The sequence below is a fragment of the Callospermophilus lateralis genome, unplaced genomic scaffold (assembly GCF_048772815.1).
Source record: "Callospermophilus lateralis isolate mCalLat2 unplaced genomic scaffold, mCalLat2.hap1 Scaffold_494, whole genome shotgun sequence".
NCBI lineage: Eukaryota > Metazoa > Chordata > Mammalia > Rodentia > Sciuridae > Callospermophilus > Callospermophilus lateralis.
Window position 1 is genome coordinate 64,621 of NW_027514433.1, and position 21,540 is coordinate 86,160.

The window sequence follows — 21,540 nt, forward strand, 5'->3', positions numbered from 1 at the left end:
ACTTGCACAATTAATATTCCTTCCCTTGGATTCAGGAGGCACTTCCACAGCCCAAACATACAATGGGGGACAGCCTCCCTTGGCTCCTCGGATGTATATTGGGTTCAGCCCATTTCTCACAATAGACCCACCCTTACCTTACTTATTGAAAAAAAGGAATTCCAAGGAATTCTAGATACTGGAGCTGATGCCACAATTATTTCTCACAAATACTGGCCATCAGGTTGGCCCATCACCCCATCCTTGAATGACCTAAAAGGGTTAAGAGTCAAAAAATCCCCATGTCAGTTCTAGGGCTCTTAGCTTTACTGATAAAGAGGGTAATAAGGTGACTGTCACTCCTTTCATTGTTCCTGACCTCCCTGTTAACCTATGGGGCCGAGATATTTTGAGTCAAATGGAAGTCATTCTTGCCAGTCCCAATTCCATGGTGACTCATCAAATGCTTCCTATAAATTTTGTCCCTGGTACAGGCCTTGTGAGACTGAGACAAGGACTGGTGGGGACTATAAAACCCATAAAAAAACAAATACATATGGACTTGGGTATTCTGATTTTTAGTGTCGGTTCCTGACCCTCCTGTACCCCATGCAGATAAAATTATTTGGGAGACTCAGACTCTTGTGTGGGTGGATCAGTGGCCCCTTACCCCCCCAAAAAATTGGAGGCTGCCTCCATGTTAGTGCAGGAACAGCTGGCAGCCGGCCATGTAGAGCCCTCAATCTCACCATGGATTACTCCTATTTTTGTTATCAAGAAAAAATCAGACAAGCGGCATCTTTTACAATATTTGTGTGCCAGTAATATAGTTATGTGCCTGATGGGAGCACTACTGCCTCGAATTCCCACACCAATGGCTATTCCCAAAACTATTGTAAAATGGTTATTGACTTAAAAGTTTGCTTTTTTACCATTCCTTTACATCCTGAGGATAGACCCTATTTTGCCTTTAGTCTCCCTTGCATTAATTTCCACGGCCCTATGCAGAGATTTCAATGGAAGGTTCTTCCCCAAGGTATGGCCAACAGCCCTAGTCTTTGCTAAATATAAGTTGTTCAAGCAGTAGACCCTGTGAGAGAGTGATGACCACAATTTTATGTTTTACATAATATGGATGAATTTTTAATTGCTGCACCTAATTACCATGACCTTAATAATTGTTACTTGGACCTTTAGAAAACCCTCACTACCTTGAGACTACGGATAGCTCCTGATAAGGTTTAAACACAGGACCCTTATACCTATTTGGGCCTTAAACTTCAAGATAATCAGATCCAAATTCATAAAATACAACTGCGTGTGAACCATCTTCACACCCTTAATGATTCTCAAAAATTACTGGGAGATATTCAATGGCTAAGAACATATTTAAAATTATCCACTTGTGTACTTTTGCCCCTTAATGATATTTTGAGAGGTGATTCCTACCCTTCCTCCCCTCAAAAGCTTACTCCCGAGGCATGACAGGCATTAAACCAAGTCACAGAGGCCATTGCCAAACAGTTTGTTACACAAATTTCTTATAACCTTCCTCTGGTTCTGGTTCTTTTACACACTCCTCATATACCCTCAGGAAAATTTTGGCAGTGATATCCATATTTTAAAAATAAAGGCTTCCCCTTGCTTTGGGTCCATTTATCCACCACATCCTCCAAGTTTATTACTGTTTATCTTGCTCAGGTAGCTTCTATTATTATTAAAGGTCGTTTGCTTTCTCGACAACATTTTGGCAAAGACCCTGATAATATTTTAATTCCATATACTAATGACCAAACCCAATATTTACTACAGAGAGGGGATGAATGGGGTATTGCCCAATCAGGCCATTTGGGAACAATTGATAACCACGTCCCCAATGACACCCTTTTACATTTTGTCCAGATACATCCATTTATTTTTCCCAAAATTACTCAAAAGGCTCCCAGTTCAAAGCCCTTACTGTCTTTACAGACGGTTCCAGTAATGGCTGTGCGGTCTTTGTTGTCAATAACCAGCCTACCACCTTTGATACTGTCTATCATTCAGCACAGTTTGTGAAATTGTTTGCCATAACACAAGTTTTTATAACATTTTGTGATAATCCTGTTAATATTCATACAGACAGTGCCTACAATGCTCATTCTGTGCCCCTGCTGGAGATTTCACCCGCCATTAAAGCTTCTTCCAATGCGGCCTTTCTGTTTCACCAGCTTCAGCAGCTAATTCAGGCCAGACAACACCCATTTTTCTTAGGACACATCAGGGCACACTCTGATCTTTCCGGCCCTCTAACACAGGTAATGCTCAAGCTGATGCAGCAACTCCTACCATCTTTCCAATTTTTGGTGGCTCCATTCAATAGGCCACGGAGCTAAACAATCTTCACCAACTAAATTCCCAGAGCCTTCGATTACTTGTAAAATTACCAGGCAACAGAAACAAGAAATAGTAAAAGAATGCCCTGCTTGCACTCTCTCCCTCCCCATTCAACACTTGGGAGTTAACCCCCGAGGATTACTGCCAAATCAGGTTTGGCAAATGGATGTTACTCATTTTCCTGAATTTGGAAAAACCAAATATATACACGTTTCTATCGATACCTTCAGCAGCTTTATTTTTGTATCACCACATTCTGGAGAGGCTACCAAAGATGTCCTTTCTCATCTTGTTTCAGCCTTTTCCATAATGGGTAAACCAATACATATTAAAACGGATAATTGTCCTCCATATACCAGTGCCAAGTTTAAACAGTTTTGTGCTACCTTGCAATTTTGTCATCCTACTGCAATTCAATACAAACCTCAGGGCCAAGGCATTGTGGAATGTTCCACCTTACCTTAAAGACTTGGCTATTTCACCTTAAGGCTTCCGCCCTTGTATTTACCACTCACAGGCATTGCCTTAACCATGCATTATTTGCCCTTTCTTTTCTTACCCTAGACAGTGAAGGCCTTTCGGCTGCAGACACACACTGGCATCCCTTTTCCAATTCTGATCAGCCACCTGTTATGTGGCGAAATCCCCTTACAAATAAATGGAAATGCCCACATCCTGTCCTCATCTGGGAATGAGGCTCAGCTTGTGTTTTGGACCAAGAGCTAGCAGCCCCAAGATGGTTACCAGAATGCCTGGTTAAACAGGTTAATGACTTACCTCAAACCGGGGATGGAGGCCCTCTCCCTGAGTACAAATTTTCCCCTTTTTCGGATCCATCCAACAATCTGTGTGAGGATCCTGCTTAAGGCACTTCTGCTGAACAGGTTTGTACACGGAGGCCTGGGCCCTCCACCTTCCAACATCATGGAGTACCTTCCCCCCCTCCCCCCGTGAAGGCAAGGGAGGATCTTGGACTCAGGCTCCCACTAGTTGGAACCAGACTGCTGACTGCATGACTAAGGTGGCTTACCTCCGTGCCGAGGTTGACCATAAATTCAGAGGAGTTCATCAGCCTAAATGGGTATGTGTTAACAAGCCAAAGATTATTCCCCCTAGTACAAGTAAAGCTCTCCAAAATTGTTCTGCAACCCGTACGCATACCCAGGCGATGCATGTCTCTTGTTTTGTGTCGGCCTCAATTTGTGTTAACAAGCAGGGAGAATGATTTTTTGAAGCCTCCCTAACTAAAACTCATGAAGCAGGGGGGACCACTATTCATTATACCCCCGTTCTCTTTGACCAGGGAGGAGAAGGCAAATACACCAAGCTACAGTCAGCTGGGTGCCAAGGCACTGTCGGAAAAACTTCCTACTGGCCCATTAAGGACCCTACAGGGGTCTCTGATGGTAGAGGACCCACTGATGCAGTCAAGCATCCTCAGATAATCAAACTTTTGAAACCCCAAATCCCTGAGCTCACATATCATCCCTTAATGTAGCCGAAATCCCAGTTCCCAGGTTTAGATACAAATACATTAGATATTTTGCAAACTACCTTCTCCTTCCTTAATAATTCCAACCCCACCCTTGCTGGTAATTGCTGGCTCTGCATGACAACAGGGGCAAGCATGCCTATGGCAGTTCCTATTAATTCTACTATGGACAATGATAATACATGCCAACCCGGATTTCCCTTTAAAGTACAGCCTATAGGCACTTTTACATTATGTCTGTTAGGCGTGATGCAGAATAATACCTATGATATGGATTTTGGAATTGCTTCCTTTGGAAATTGCTCAACAGTACAAAATTATTCCTCACCCATCCCATCTCTTTGTCCCCCCAATGGCACAGTTGTTATGTGTGGAGGAAATGTGGCCTTCCCCAGGCTTCCAGCGAATTGGAACAGTGGCTGTGTTCTTGCCTTATTACTCCCTGATATAACTATTGTCCCAGGAGACGAACCTCTAGCCTAGACACCTTAGTCAAAAGACAGAGGCGGGCGATACAGGCCTTATCACTTATTGCCAGCCTTGGAATAACAGCTGCTGTGGGCACAGGTACACTGGCTTAGGCACGGCAATACACCCTTACCATCGCCTGTCTCAACAACTTAAAATGATGTACAAACTCTATCAGAAACCATTAAAGATTTGTAGGACCAAATAGACTTCCTGGCAAAAGTGTTCCTTCAAAACAGATGAGGCTTAGATTTGCTGACTGCTAACCAGGTAGATATTTGATTGGCCTTAGGGGAACGATGCTGCTTTTATGCCAATAAATCAGTCATAGTATGCACTAAATTTAAGCAGCTTCAAGAAGATCTAGAAAAGAGATGAAGGGAACTATTTGAAAATCCCCTCTGGACAAAGCTTAATGGATTTCTACCCTACCTTCTTCCCCTATTAGGCCCTTTGTTGGGTTTACGTTTAATGGTGAACATAGGACCCTGCATTATAAACAGTGTGGTACAATTTATTAAAGAACACATTAATATTATGGCCTCTAAGCCCCTACAAATCCACTATCATCATCTGGAGATGGAAGACCACGCTGTCAACTTTTAAAAGGATGTTCTACCCTTCTCACAGGCTTATTTCTTAAGTTTACATCCCCACAAATCTCTCTTTCTTACATAAAACTATAAGTAACAGCTCTGACAAACCATCTTCTGCCCTTGCCATAAGGGTTCCTCTACATGGGCCCTTCGGCTTGGGGGAAGACGCACCCATGGAGTGAGGACGTTAGGCCATAATATCGGAGGGTGCAGGAAGGATTGCAAAAGGATGGATCCACGGATTCCCAAACACAAGACCTGTGAGTGACATGCTCTGGTGCATGGCGGTTGGCATGCTTCCCCTTCAAGGCCATCTCCTCCAAAAACATGCCAAGGCCACCACGAAATCTGCTAGTAAAGATGCTCGCTCGGATCAGGAGATATTCTAAGGCCTCCTAGAGAAACAAAGCCTCTAACCCCCCCCCCTTAAAAACATGGCCGGTAAGGTAGGTCAAATATTTTATATAAGAAAGGGGGAGATGTCAGGGGCTAAAAGGAAGTTCTCCTTCAAAGGATAGCCTGACACTTACAAGAAACAGCCCCCTGGGAGACATCCTGCCTGGGAGATATCCCACAACCATCTATCTCCCTGAGACATCCTGTCGCCATCTGTCTTCCTGAAATATCCTGAGGTTATCTAACCCTGTGAAGACATCCAGCAACTGCCGATAAGAGAGCTTTCCCATCAGCAGCATATAAACACCCTGTGAGAACAATAAAAGTTTTCAGCTTGATCAGAACTCCTGTCTGGGTGTCATCTGTCCTGTCTCTTGTCCCTTCATTCCTTCCCAACTATGTTCGATGCCCACGTTGATGTGTCCTGCCGGCCGGGACACCTGGCACTAACCCATACCCTACTAGACTATGACTACTAATCCTAATATGATGGAGAAAAATAACCCAAATAGAATAGAAATACAAGCAGTTCAGAGGAGGCATGGTGTATAGTTGGAGTTGCCTTTTGCATGATCTAGGGTAGGTGTTATAAATCTAGCTAATTTTTAAATGAAATAGTTCTCCATGTGTTTTTAAAGTTAAAAAATATGTGAATACCTGTCTCCCTTTCTCTGTAGCCTACTTGCCACATGTATTTTATATGCACATATAGAATCCTACGTGGTATCACACGTATATTCTTGTGGGGTGGCTGACTTAGCAGATTCAAATTGTGAGAAGAGATCACTTCTCCTAAACGCTGTTGGAACTGAAAATTCAACCTATGGGGGAGCCTCCTAGTAAAAAAAAAACATTATACATAAATCCATGCTAAGTAAAATTAATATTTTTGCATCAGTGGATGATATATATTTCATGAAGAATTTCGATTGGCATATATATTGCTACTTTTCATTGTCTGTGTTTGTGTTTTGTGTGTGTGTATATATATATATATATATATACATATATATATATATATATATATATATACTCTCCAAATTTTTCAAAATATAAAATATATGTGTCCTATATACACTACCTAAATTCATTCATGTTCATGTATGTGGATTCATAATCAACTTTTCACAAGATTATTCTCAGAAATATACATCCACCTGAAATACATATTTGTTTCCTAGTACTGAAAAGTAACTTCAGTAAATGGTGCATACAATCCTAATATTTCTACATTAACTGACCCAGTTTAACATCAATGCAAATAGATTCCTATGGGACATGATGTGTATTTTGAAGTTCATTTTATTTAACACTGGTACATTACTATTTCTTCAGTTTATGCGCACCATAGGATATATATTTCATCCACAGGTTCACAAATTAATAGGCATTTGTTTCACTTTCAATCATTTCCTGCTTCAGAACACATGTATTCCTCCAGGTTTCTTGACTGTTCTTTTCATGAGACTTCTTTCCAAACACATTGTTTTCGATTTCCATAAAAATTTGAAGCAAAACTCCCACACTCTTCATGATAAACCATAACCCTAATATTACCATTAGATGTATAACTTTTTGGAATGAATGATTGTATATAAATATAAGATTTCCTGTATATTTTCAGATAACAATTCAATCCATTATTTAAAGTTGGTACCAGTTATATAATTTATGTTGAGTGTCTATATGGAAGAAGCTGAAGGCCATTTGAGAGTGTTTTGATTTTAATTGTGGTCATTTGTTTGTGGTTGGAAGAGATGACTGGGTCCACCTGGGCTTGAACACTGGTGTGATTCCCCATAAGACTGAGTTCTGGAACTGAACTAAGAGAAGTATTGCCATGAAGTCGTGTTGGGATTTTAGGAGGCCACGCATGAGAATCGCCCTTGGAAACTGAGTTCTAGGCCCAGGATGGCTTTCCACATCGCCATGGAAATCTCATCCAGGATATTACATGATTTTATTTTTAAAGAGTTGACAGACATAATTAAGAGACAAAACACACATGGATCTCACATTGTAGACCTCAATGGGCCTGGCTTCATGTGACCTTTTGCCCCCTCTTTGGGAAGCCTTGCCTGTGAGAGTTCTCCAGAGGTTTCATTCAAATGAGCTTCCTCAAAATTTTATGGTTCCTGGATGAATGGGAAACACACAGTGGCTCCAAATTCATCCTTGAAAAATGGCGAGAAAAATACCATGAAATTTTGGACATTCCCTTGACCAGATGGCACTGGAAAACATTTCCATGTCCTATTGCTGATCAGGAGTATACCAGACAGTGCCTTGATTGACTGGGTTTCATGAAAATGCTGTAGAACAGAGATGCCAGTAAGTTGGAGCCTTCTGAGTAGTGAGCCTAGAGTAGTGGTTAGCAAGTGTGTGATAATACATCTGTGCTGTGGCCATGTAGATCTGCCATTGGCTTCCAAATGTCCTGTGACTGACATGGTGCAGCCAGCAGACAATTATATGAAAAGGCATCTTGGTATATGGAGACGTTTCTGGGCAATGTTCAGAATCAGGTTGCTATGAAAAAGAGTGCAAGCTATGTGGGGTAGAAGCCTAGTTGGTGCGTTCTCCAGCAGACACTGACCAACCACATGTGACAGAATGCCTTGCAGCACCGCGACCAATTTGGACTCCTTGTATTTTGTGAAGCAAATACCAACCTCCCATTGTAGCAGCAAGAAAGACCATTAAAAGTGGAGTATGACCAAAGGGCTTCACAGTCCACACGGGGAGACGCTTAGCCCCAATGGCCATTGTTTACCTACAAAAAGAGAATTCATCACTGCTGCACCATTTTCATTGGAAAATAAGAACACATGTCCTTCAGGTCACATAGATGCATATCTAGCTTTGATGGTCTCAAAGCAAAGGAAGCTAAAGCTCCTGACAACAACATATATTTCAAGTGCCCAGCCTCAGAGGCAGTTTCTCAAAATGTCTTTAGGCCAGGAAACCTCTATATTCATAGACACAGGGTACAACTCTTTGTACCCCCAATACTAATTTATACGTCTTCAAAATATTGCTCCCAGAAATGGTACAAGAAATACTCATGTCACCTGATCTACATATACATTGTATCACAGTAATATTCTGAAAACAAAATGCAAAGGTCACACTTATGATTGTACCAAAACCTAAATGGAAAGTGAACCTGCATTACTAAAATCATCCATGTCCACTTGCCTAATGCTCTCAAATGTCAATGCTATTGACGACTACATATTTCTTTTTTCCTTAGATTATATAATTAAAGTCAAACATGTTGAATGTGTAATCCTATCACTAACTTTATGCTTTGCCTGATTTCATAATGTCTCTATTGATATCTGCTTTCCTACATGTTTTCTCCAGTTCATCATTGTGAATGACTCTTCACATGTGCTGACATTTACATTCACTCTCTATATGAAACCCTATTGCTAAAGGACTTTTTTTTCCAAATCCTATATTCACTCTTCTTCCTAAACCTACCAACTATATTCCTAATCTTACTGACTATCCCGTTTTGAATGGATGTTCTTTTCTACATTCAGTCATCCAAGTAAATGTCAGATGAGCGTCGGAGGAAGAGACCACCCAGAATCTACCTCATGCAACAGCAAAGGGTTTATTGGGGGTCCAGCGTGCTGGTGCTCATAGCTCACTTGAATAGAGCAGAGAGCCCTGAGAACAGCTTAAGCAGAGCTTATATACTTTCCTTGGAGAGGGCAGGGAGGGATTTTTATTAATGGATCAAGGCGAGTGGGCAGTTTGCGCGTAACCGGGTGAGGGAGTGCATTCTGTAGTTTGGCAGTTGGGGACAGCACATTCTGGGAACAAGATTAGCAAACATTTCTCAAGATTTCAACAGTGTTTTGTTAAGCGTACAGAAAAACAGAAAGTGACAAGTGCCTATTTTATTAACCTTTCATTCCCCACTTTTTCTTCTGGCTACTTTTAGTCATAAAAGTGATCATTGGGGGGTGTCACATTTTATGTCTGCTAGTGGGGTATTAACATAAGTTTAACTTGTCCAATTTAAGATTGGAGAAAAGAAATTACATGGTTGAACAAACAGAGTTTATAGTTAGCAATAATATGAGGATTATTATTGGACCAGCCAGGGTTGATAAATACGTAGTTAAACAGGGGGACTGTGTGAACCAAGACTCAAACCACCCTTTTTTGGCCTCTCTCTCTCATTGACACTCTTCAAGTTGTCCTTTCAATTTACTCATAGATTTTTTTACAACTCCATAATGGTCAGCATAAACACAACATTCTTCCATCAATGCAGAACAAAGGCCCCCTTCTCTCATGAAGAGGAGGTTCAACCCTTGACTGTTCTGTAAAACAACTTCAGAGAGAGAGGTTAAAGATTTCTGCAAAGCTGTGATGGAGGTTTCTAATATCTTTAAGTTTTGGTCTATTGCTTCTTCTAATTGTGTCATTTGTTGTGTCCCATGGACCAAGGCAGTGGTTCTTCTGCCCACCTCTGCTGCAACTCCTATTTCTAATAGGATGGCTAAAGTGAGGGATATATGTGCCCAGTGGAACCAGGTTTTATTTCCCCCTATTTGAATTTCAAATGAACATGCATCAGGATAAAGCACTCTGGGAAACATCTGCACCATTACACAATTAATCATATCTGTTGACAACTTCATGAAAACATAAAAAATGTTTAAGTATATAGAATTATACTGCTGTCGGGACAGACAAGGCAAGGCGCCTAAGATAGTACCGAAGACAGGGAAACAGTCCTATTCGTTTGCAACCAGATTCAGAGGGCATTACTTCTGTTGGAATCAATAAATCCCCTGAAACCCAAGTTTAGGTAGTTTCAGAATTTTGTACCCAACATGTAAAGGAAGGGGCGCAGAAGTTCACAGTCTGCAGAAGTTCACAAAAAGCAGTTTATTTTTCTGTTTTTTTCCTCTGTTCTTGGCAAGTTAACTTTTCAAGGACACCTGGGTTAGGGAGAGCTCTTTCTTCCCTTTAATTTTCACCCTGCCAGCTGTTACCATGGAGCCCAGTTTGTAACTTCTGTATCTTAGAAATGTAGCCATCTCTGTGAATCCCTAGCTCATGGCCAGAGGCCTTGTACACATATTTTGTGAAAAACTAGTAAGGGGGTGTCTACCTTAGGAGTGCAGATTTTTTAGCCAGTGGCCAAGTAGAACAGGGCAACACGTAAAGAGGAATTTTATCTACTCTGAAGTCTTTTATAGGGACTCTTTTGCTGAAAGTCCTAAAGTCAGCCATGATGAAGACTTCTGAAGAAGGTCAGATAAGACTTTTCGGTGGGCCTGGTACAGAGGGGGCAGATGGGGTAGGTGGGGCTGAGAGCAGTTCTGAAGATCTGAGAATGAGGAAGGAAAGATGTAAAGGAATAATGGGAAAGGGGTTTGGGATTTTCCTAGCAACAAAAACTTGAGCAGTAGAACAGGTAGAGCAGAGTAGAAGACTGGAGTTAGTATCACTAAAAGCCTGTAAGGGACTTAAATTCTGAGTAACCTTTTTTCAGTGATGACAAAGAAACTTTTAAGTCCATTTTCATTACATCTTGGATAGGGGTCTGAGGGCTCTCCTCAGCTGGTTTGAGATTTGGGTTAGCTGGTAAGATGACCTGGTGGGATCCGGTGGGGACACTGATAGGAGAAGAGAGGAGGGAGTTGGTGGAGGGGTACTTCATTACCTGCTACCTCAGCAATTGGGCAATGGTCTGAGAACTGGCAGAGGTTTGGATTTTTTATCTAGTAATTGGAGGGGAGAAATCATGTTGCTGAGGTGATAGTGACAGCAGAGAGACTGGAGCAGAAGGCTAAGGGTGAGGATCTATTGGAGAAACATAGGCCAGGATGTGAGCGAAGGAGGGAAAAGGCCTCCACATAGGGGAATCTCCTTTCACCCTTTTGAGAATTTGCAGAAGTTAAAAATGTCACGCAGAATTTGAGGACCTAGAGACCCCACTGTGGGCCATCGGTTTTGGTTATCTAATTGGTAATATGGCCAATGCTGTGTACAGAATTTTTTTATTGGTTATTCAATACATTACAAAGATTGCAGAATCACATTGGTTACACATCCACATTTTTACATAATTCCATAATAGTAACTGTTGTATTCTGCTACCTTTCCTATTCTCTACTATCCCCCCTCCCCTCCGCTTCCATCTTCTCTCTCTACCCCATCTACTGTAATTCATTTCTCTCCTTATTTTTTTCCCATTCCCCTCACAACCTCTTATATGTAATTTTGTATAACAATGAGGGTCTCCTTCCATTTCCATCCAATTTCTCTTTTCTTTCCCTTTTCTCTACAGAATTTGATGAGAAGCTTGAGATCCATCAGGCAGTCCCTGTATGCTCACATCCCCATGACTTAGAGAAGAAGTCGGCTTTCCCCCCACACAGCCGTGATTTCATGTGGCTTTGATAGTCCACCAGGCAATCATAGTAATCTAGGCTAGCCAACCTGCATCTGGCTCACTTGTCCCTACATTTATTAGGTTTGTTTCCATTGTCTATGGTTTGGAAGGGATTTAATGGAATTTTAGTGGCATCCTCTTCATCAGGGATATCCCAATAGGAAAGACGTATAGCCAGCTAATAAATGTCTGGGTAGAGAGATGGTCACTAGTTACCTAATTGGGCTGTATACGAGATAGACCATAATTCTTTTCCAGTAGGATTTGTGATCAGCCATCGCTGCTGAATGGGCTGATGAGGGTTAGGACTACTGGTGGTCAAGGGGAGAGTCTATAGCTTTATCCACATGGCGAATACACAATTTGAAAGGGTTACCAGTCTTTTCCAGTTTCCAGCCAGAGTCTCAACAGGCCGCAGGCTTGAGATGAGAGGTATGGATCCAGGAAATGATTCTGTCTACCTTTACCGCTGTAGGTGTTATAAGTAGCACCTGGTATGGTCCTTTCAAGCGGGGTTCCAGGGATGACACCTGATGTCGTCTTACATAGAAGAAGTATCTTACTTGATGTTGATTTGGAGTCCTCTCGTCCCCAGGTTGTTAGGCAGTGGCCATCTGTTTTCACAGGTATCCTGAGTTCTTTCAAGAGCTTAAAGTCTGTAAAGCAAATGGGTGTGAAAGAAATCGTTAGGTCTTAGAGTTGGGGTTAGGTCCCTTACTGGAGGAGGGGCACCATAGAAAATTTCATAGGGGGTGAGGTTACACAAAGAAACAGAGGGAGTATTTCTTGCATGAAACAGTTCATAAGGCAGGAGCATAGTCCAATATTTTATGCCGGTCTCTAAGCTTAATTTCGTTATGGTCTCTTTAATGTTTCTATTCATTCATTCTGCCTGTCCTGAACTCGGGAGTCTATAAGCACAATGTAACTTTCAATAAATCCCAAAGGTCCTGGCTAACCCCTGACTTATGTGGGTTATGAATGCCGGTCCATTATCACACCCTATTACTTTAGGCAGGCCGTATCTTGGAAAAATATCTCCCAGGATCTTCTTCACCACAATTTGCACTGTTTCTTTTTTTTTCTTTTTTTCCTTTTCTTTTTTTTTTTTTTTTTTTTGGTGGGAAAGGCTTCAATCCATCCTGAAAATGTATCTACAAAGACTAGGAGATATTTAAGTCCATAACTTGCTGGCTTTATTTCAGTAAAGTACACTTCCCAGAATTGTCCTTGTCTGGTTCCTCATAGGTGCTTTCCTGTAGGAAGCTTGGAAGGATAAGAATTAACCATTTGATGGACCTGACAGGCTTTTGTTAACCATTCAGTTATTTCCTTTAACTGTGAGTCGGTTAGTGGAAAACTCTGTTCTTGATCCTTCATAAATGAATGTAGTTTCTTTAAACTAAGGTGAGTGATTTGATGTACATTATCTACTGACATAGTTAGAGCTGTGAATATAGGAGTTTTTACTGAAGGATTTAGAAATTCCACTTGGGGGCCTTCAGGGTTAAAAGTTATTTTGGCCCGGAGCTTGGTGAGCAGAACTCTGCCTATCAATGGGGCCGGGCATTCTGGGATTACTTGGAAGGAGTGATGGATTTTTCCTTTCCCCTGGTCCCAGGTCCTCTTAGTTGTCCAAGCCCGATATTTACTGCAATTAGCCCCTTGAATTAGAGACCTTTTATTTGATAGAGGGCAAAATGGAGCCTTAATGGCTGAGTATATTGCCCCTGTATCCACTTCAATGTTTACTGGGGTGCCCTCCACTTCAAAAATTAACCTGAGCTCCGGGAGGGGATCTGATCCCCAACTTTCTTAGTCATCCTCCAGAGTCAGGATGGCTGGCTGGCGTGGCTGTCTCTTTCTAGGGCTCTCTTTGGCCCAGTGTCCTTTTTCTTTACAGTAGGCACATTGATCTGAGGCCAGGGGTGGCCTCTAGTTTGGGCCCAGGTATCCCTTCCTGTCTCCATGTTTCTTATTTCTGGCCTATTTGTTGTTGTGACCAGGACCTGAGTCAATTCCTTAGTCTGTCTTTTGTTTCTTTTATCCACCCTTTGCTTCCTTATCTTCCTCAGTTTCTCTCGTATAGTATACGTTTTTGGCTTCTCTGACTAAATCTCTCAAAGTCATATCTTGTAATCCATCTAAGTGTTGTAACTTTCTTTAAATATCCATGGCAGCTTGCCCAATAAAGGCCATCATGACAGATGCCTTTTGAGCCTCTGCCTGAGTATCAAAAGGAGTATATCTCATATATGCCTCCATAATTCTCTCTAGAAACATAGAGGGAGATACATCAGGCCCTTGAATAAACTCTATTACCTTGGCCAAATTAGTTGGTCGCCTAGCAGCCACTAAGATACCCGCTATTAGAGCCCGGAGATAAGTGGACAGATGCTCCCTACCTTCAAAGGTGTTGGGGTCCCGTTTTGTCGATTCTAGGGAAAGCCGGGTTGAATATGTTGGGAAGTGGTGTCAGTCACACATCTGGTCCGAGGATATTATTTTCTAGCTTCCAGGAGGATTCTCTTTTGTTCCTCTGTCATGAAGAGAGTCCCTAGGTGTTGTTGGCAGTCATTCCAAGTAGGCTGGTGTGAAAACATCTATGAATCAACCACACCTGAGACACGAGTGGGGTCCTCTTAAAAGGGGGGATTGTTATTTTTCCAGTTATATAGGTCTGAAGAGGAGAAAGGCCAATACTGGTAGGCTTGCATTTTTTCCCCATGGCCATCATCAATCATTGGCACATAGGGACGGAGGGGGAGCATCACGGGAGTTCCAGGGTTTTCAATCTTTCATTGATGGTGAGTTCCTTTAGCCGGGCCAGGTTCCTCCAGGGGAGGAGGGGCTGTGTGTGCCGCAGGGGAGTTTTCTGGAGGGTGCTGGGCTGGCTTAGCTTCCTCCAATGGCGGAGAGGCTGAGTCAGCAGCAGGGGAATCACTTAGAGGGTGATGGGGGTTGGGAAACCAGGGCAAGGGATAAGGAGAGGGATGAGAGTCCAGTAGAGTTAAATCTTGTGACTTAGGCAGAAAAGAGAGTGGAGGAGGAGGAGGAGGAGAGGGTTTGAGAGATCGTGGGGGAAGGATTAGGAGCGGGGGCAGGGGCAAAGAAAGGCTTCACCCATGGAGGAGATTTGCAGAGGTAATGCCAGGTTAAGATATATGGCTTTTGATCTGGATGGCTATGTGGCCCTTCCTGAAAGACAATATCTCTGACTTTTTAAATTAGTGAGAAGTAGAAAAATCCTTCTAAGGGCCATCCGAATCCAAAGGTGGGCCACTCTGAGGCACAGAGAGTCTGCCAGGTCCAGCGGTTTACTGAAAAAGAAAGATTCTGAGCCCTTAAGCCGAATTTGGTCCAGTGATCAAGGGTCAGGGACAGAGGCATTGAAGTGCTCTTTTCCATAATGAAAAATGCACAAACAGTAAAAGCAACGACACATGACACAGACAAGACAAGACAATAAAGACAGAAAATGGACGTCCAACACTGAGACGAGGACTGAGTAGCCGGCAATACCTGATGGGCTGGCAATACCGAATCTGAAACAAAATATCACTGAGTTGAGGAGACTATTGTTCCTTGATTTTCAGAGTCCTCTGGGGTGTCCCTCAGGTTGGTGGCCTGTGGCTCTGTGACACATCTGTCAGCCACCGTGAGAGAGAGCTCACACTCTTCATTGACAGCCATTTTGCCAAGCTCTAACCTGAAACCTGACACCAGAAAGAGGCGCCTTACAAATCCCTTGAGGAGCCAGTTGGGGTCTCTCGTCCGCTGCTGCCAGAACTCGGTGGAACCTCCATATGTAAAGGTCGGATGAGTGTCAGGCGAAGAGACCTCTAAGAAACTGTCTCATGCAAAAGCAAACGGTTTATTGGTGGTCCAGCATGCTGGGGCTCAGAGCTCACTTCAATAGAGCAGAGAGTCCTGAGAACAGCTTAAACAGGGCTTATATACTTTCCTTGGGGAGGGCAGGGAGGGAAGTTAAGTATACAGAAAAACATGAAGAGACAACTACCTATTTTACTAACTTTTCACTAACGACTATACTTTGCCAGATTTCCTAATGTATCTATTGATATCTATTTTCCTACATATTTTTCCCAGTTCATCATTGTGGCTGACTCTTCACATGTGCTGACATTTACATTTACTCTATACCCAAAAAGCTATAGCTAAAGAACTTTTGGTGCAAATTCTATACTCACTCTCCTTTCTAAACTACCGACTATCTTCATAATCTTACCGACTATCACTTTTTGACTGGAAGTTATCTTTGACAATCAATCATCCAAGGCACAAGGTCCAATGCAATTGTATATCGATGTACCTGAGACATCTGTGCAGAAAATAAATCAAAGCTAAGTATCACAATCAAGGTCCTAATACACTTCTGGGTTTTAAATCTTACATAGATTTCTGTTTTCATACTTATATTTTACCTATATATTCTTGTAATTATCACAGGTCATCAATACCATTATTCATCCAGCTGAATGATTCCTAACCCAAATCAAACCTGTTATTAACCCTAACCATACACTGTTGCCTCAATCTAACTTTACAGAAGAGCAGGGACAGAGATGGTCTTACAATACAAAAATGTAGGATTCCTTCCAACTACTGAGAAACTCAAAGGTCCATGCAAAAATGATCCCTGCAGAAGTTGTAGGAAGCTATGTAGGAACTGAGAGAGCAAAAGTCATCTTTCATTGTAAAAAACTTGGTCAGGATGAAGGAATGTGTCTGAATCAGCCTCTGTCTTCTTAATTTAGAGAAGAAGGAGCCAACCAGGCCTGTGTTGAGAGCTGTTCCTGGGTGCCTATGGTTGATATACCATTCTAAGTTGTGAAAGTGTCACAGGAAGTAGGGGCAGCCTCCATTTCATGGGACTCTTTGAAGCAACTGTTAGGAAAACGTGGTTGCCAAGGCAGTGACCTTATTCACTTTCTGAAGGAAGTGGCCTCACCTCACAACCTTGGTGACAGAACTCTCTGAACTTGGGATCCAGGAAGCCAGTCACCAAAATCCAGTCCCAGTCCCACTCCCAGGGGTCTCACTTGCTTGGATTTACCAAGGACAGATTTAGTCTTTCTTGGTACCTACTGATGTGAGGATGGCCAAATGCCAGAAAGCTCTGAAAAGTCACCTTTACTGAGAAAGCAGGTATTGGATCACCGCTGGCTCCTCAGTAGTTCAAAATGTTGACCAAAGAGACCAGATCTGAGACAGGACAGGCCATTTTGTGGGAATAAAATATGGTCCACAATTAGAGAAACTCTGGATAGTCACAGACCTACTTCGGGGAAGGAGGTGCCTTTGTGGGTGTGGGTGTGAGTTTGTGGATTTGTCTCATGTTCTCAGAATAGGTAGGAAAGTCGGTATGTTTGGTTTGGTGTAGACTGTTTTGAGTAAGTCGTTTGACAAGGCAAGTGTTTCTATGTCTGTGTATCCCACGGTGTCCATGGTTGTAGACATTAGAAAAGAGAATGCATCAATTGATATGTCCTGTCTAGTTGAAAGCTTCCCAGCATTCATCCTGCCCAATTTATGAATGGATTTCAGCTTGCCTTATCGATGGGCAACACTTGCTATCTTTCAAAGTTTCTGCTTTCTTCCTGAATTCTGGCCACTCTCCAGAATAGGCTCATGGTTTTGTGTCCAATAAATGTACCACTTCCAAGCCCTGTGACATCGCCATGTACTGGATAGCTGAAGGGAATGGCGAGCATCTCAGAAAACTCAGGTATCAGTGTGATCACGAGAGTCTCAGTGGAGAAACCCTGCTTTGGGCCTTTTAATTACCAATTGTTCTGCTGCCCTGAATGTCTGAAAGGTCTTTGCCTCAGGCCACCCCTTTTTGAAGCCTGAAAAAAACTGTTTTCACATGGAAATGAATGGGCATCACCTGAGGCTTTTTGCTTAATTCCTTTGGAAAGGATGTGTCTGAATCAGCCTTTTGGCCCTGTGTGAGGCTTAGGCTTACATTCTCAGCACCTGATGGATCTAAAGAAGGATCCCATGTGTGCATACAAAACCAAAATAGCCAAAAGAGCAGTCATTCTGGATGAAGTCTCTCCTCTTCCTTTGTGAGGTTCTAGACCTACATCAAGTTAGAATAGGAATGCTTTGGGTCAAAAAATTTCTTCAAAGCCCTGCAGAGGCTAGCCCATAGGAGCTTGGGTTTCCTCATGTCTCCAATTCAGACAAAGAATCTCAACCCCACAGTAAATAGTCATCAAATTGGAGAAGCAGAGAAGTATTAACAGCAGGCCTATGTGATCACACCAGGTTCACAGGAAGGGTGTCCAAGCCACCCTGTTTTTAGGCACATTAGGGGCAAGGGAGATTATTTTGGAGACTGTCTTGGTCTGCACCCCTCATAGAAACATTCAACCAGAGGTTATGAAGAGTGTTTATATGAAAGATCATGAGGGCCATGTGGGAGTGTGTTGGTTTTAATTGTGGTCATTTGTGTGGTGGTTGGAAGAGATGACTGGGTCCACCTTGACATGAACTCTGGTGTGATTCCCCTAAGAGACTGAGTTCTGGAACTGACCTCAGAGATGTATTGCCATGAATTGTGTTGGGATGTTATGAGTCCACGCATGAGAGTCGTCCTTGGAAACTGAGATGTATGCCCAGGTTGTATTTCCACAAAGCACTGGGAATCACAGCCAAGATATCACATGATTTTATTCTGAAAGACTTGGCAGCCATAGTTGAGAGTCAAAACACACATGGACCTCACATTGTAGACCTCAATGGGCCTGGATTCACGTGACCATTTATCCAATCTTTGGGAAGCCGTGCCTGTGAGAATTCTCCATAGCTTTCATTGACATGAGCTTCCTCAAAATTTAATGGTTCTGGATTGATTTGAAACGTACAGTGCCTCCAACTTCATCTTTCAAAAATGGCTAGATAAATACTAAGAAATTTTTGAAATTCCCATGACCAGGTGGCACTGGAGAACCTTTGGATGTCCTGTTGCTGATATGAGTATACCAGACAGTGCCTTGATTGACTGAGTTTCATGAAAATGGTGTAGAACAGAGATGCCAATAAATTGGAGCCTGCTGAGTACTTGGCCTAGAGCAGTAGTGGGCAGGTGTGTGATAAAACATTTGTGGTGGGGCCATGTGGATCTGCCATTAGCTTCCAAATGTCTTGTGACTGACATGGTGCAGCAAGCAGTCCCTTCTATGTAAAGGCATCTTGTAATATTGAGAAGTTTCAGGGAAAGTTTCAGAATCAAGTTGCTATGGTCAATGGGGAAAGCTATGTGGGATAGAAGCATGGTTGGTGCATTGTCCTGCAGAAACTGACCCACCACACGTGACAGAACTCCCTCCAGCACTGTGTCCCAGATGACCTCTTTGTATTTTGTGAAGCAAATACCAAACTCCCAGTGAAGCCGCAAGAAACACCATGAAAACTTTAGGATCACAAAATGGCTTCACAGTCCACACGGGGAGACACTTAGACCCCAGGGGCCACAGTTTAGCTACAAATAGCAAATTCATTACTGCTGCTCATGTTCAGTGGAAAATAAGAAACCATGTCCTCCAGATCACATAGATGCAGACCCACCTTTATTGGTCTCACTAGAAACGAAGCTAAAGCACTTAACAACAACATATGTTTCAAGTGCCCAACCTCAGAGGCAGTTCCACAAGAAGTCTTTAGGCCAGAAGAGCTCCAGTTTGTGGAGTGTTTACCCTGTCCCTTACTTTTGGAAACTCCTTAGCATATTCTATTCCAAATATGTATTCACAGATTTTCTAACTCTTCTCCTCTAATTTTGTCTTACTTGGGGACTAGGTAATGTCAAGCCATTGTTCTGGATGACAGTGGGAACAATTTTTTGTATCACATATTTGCATACACATTGGATTCATTTTATAATTTTCCAGTCAAAATAGTGAATCCCTCACACTAACCCCTACGCTACTAAACTCTGACTAGAATAATAACCCAAACAGAATTGAAATACAAGCAGTTCAGAGGAGGCATCGTGTATAGTTGGACTTGCCTTTTGCATTATATAGGGTAGGAGTTATGAATCTAGTCAATATTTGGTTGAAAGAATTCTCCATGTTTTTTTTAAAGTTAACAAATATGTGAATTCCTGTCTCCCTTTCTCTGTATCCTATTTAGCACATGTAGTTTTATATGCACATATAGATTCATACCTGGTATCACACGTATATTTTTGGTGAGGTGGCTGACTTGGCATATAGAAATTGTGAGAAGATATCACTCCTTCTAAAAGCTGTTGGAACTGAGAATTCAACCTATGGGTGATCCTCCTATTTAAATAGCATTATACATAAATCCATGTTCAGTAAAATAAATATTTTTGAATCTTTGGATGATATGTATTTCATGATGAATTTCGATTGGCATATATAATGCTACTTTTTAATGTCTCTCTGTGTGTGTCTGTGTGTATATATATATATATATATATATATATATATATATATATACCCTCCAGATTTTTCAAAATATGAAATATATGTGTCTTATTATGCACTCCCAAATTTCATTCATATTCATGTATGTGGATTTATAATCTACTTTTCAAAAGATTATTCTCAGAAATATTCATCCACCTGAAATAACATTTTGGTTTACTAGTACTGAAAACTATCTTGAGTAAATGGTGCATAGAAATCCTAATATTTTGACATTGCAAGATGGCCATGAATAGAGTGCATCACACCCTTTGTACTGCGCAACTTCACATGTGAATAAGGAGTTAGAATGACGAAAAAGTATCTTGTTAGGATCTTACAGAAAAATGGGTGTGCCTGGAACCTAGAAGAATGATTTCCACCACCGAGGTCCTGTAATTGAGTCTCAAACAAGAGCCAACTATGCAACCGAAGATCTGGGGTGGCTGATCCGTGCGGCCCATGCCGTGGCTACAGACTGCGGGCCTCCACCGTGAAGCGACCAGCATGCAGCTAGAAACGTTGCTGCGGATTCTGTGGAATCCGGCTGGCTCACCCGCCACTGAGCCCGGGGCTGAGTTCGGGATTTCAGATGGGGAAGAAAGTGTTACAGTTCTATCCCCCACAACCGAAACTCCACCGAGGAAACCAACGGCCACCATCTTGGAGAGCTGAAGTATCCACCACCACTCTCCGAGAGATTGCAACAACCAAACAGGTGTGTGTTACTCAGCTTATCTCCCATACAGCAGGTAATTTGCAAAAATTCTCTCTTAGGCTTTCCAGGGGAGGGATTACCAGAGAAAGCCTTCATAAAGACGGGGGGAAAACTAGTGGCACCTGACCTTCAACTTCCCCTCCCATCACCGGTGAAAACAAAACTTGTCTAGCCAGCGCAATGGGTGGGGCAAGCGGAAAAAATCAAAACAATAGAGTGCCAGTGTTCCCAATAGACACCTTCCACACCCAAGGAACGGCAGGCAAAGAGTACAGTTTGAGCTGCCAAGAGGCATCACTCAGGGGAAATCTGGTGTAGCAGGGGAAATCAGGACTCGCAGAGGAAACCAGGGGACCAGAGGACAGACACGCGTGACTAGGAGGCTGGAGAACGCCTGCCCACCAGCAACTCAATCACCCGCTGGCTGCCTGTGCAATTGGGCAGCTAGAGATCACCCGCCCGCCGGTGACAGCCCATTCGCTGATTGCACGACTGGATGGCTGGAGACCGCCCGCCCGCCAGCGACCGGGAGGTGAAACCAACCAGAGACAGTCCAGTCCCACTCCCCCATTCAAACACCCCGGCAAGGAGCCTGGGGCCCGCCATAGCAGACAGGTGACATCACTGGA